The sequence below is a fragment of the Anarrhichthys ocellatus genome, unplaced genomic scaffold, assembly GCF_004355925.1.
Source record: "Anarrhichthys ocellatus isolate YVR2014 unplaced genomic scaffold, GSC_Weel_1.0 scaffold11, whole genome shotgun sequence".
Classification (NCBI taxonomy): Eukaryota; Metazoa; Chordata; class Actinopteri; order Perciformes; family Anarhichadidae; genus Anarrhichthys; species Anarrhichthys ocellatus.
This window is the reverse complement of record NW_022280041.1, coordinates 75,398-75,741: the sequence shown is the minus strand read 5'-3', so window position 1 is coordinate 75,741 and position 344 is coordinate 75,398.

The window sequence follows — 344 nt, the reverse complement described above, 5'->3', positions numbered from 1 at the left end:
GCTGTGGATTCATTCATCTCCCCTCTGCATTGTAATCTCATTATCACGAGTTATGTAATAACTAATGAGCTCACAATGCGTCCTCGGGAGAGTTAGAGAGAGGGTGAGATAAACCGTACGACCACAGCGGGAGATGTTCAGAGGGAGAGAGGTAGAGAGAGAGAGAGGTAAAGAAAGAGAGAGGTAGAGAGAGAGAGAGGTAAAGAAAGAGAGAGGTAGCGAGAGAGAGAGGTAAAGAAAGAGAGAGGTAGAGAGAGAGAGAGGTAAAGAAAGAGAGAGGTAAAGAGAGAGAGAGGTAGAGAGAGAGAGAGGTAAAGAGAGAGAGAGGGAAAGAAAGAGAGAGG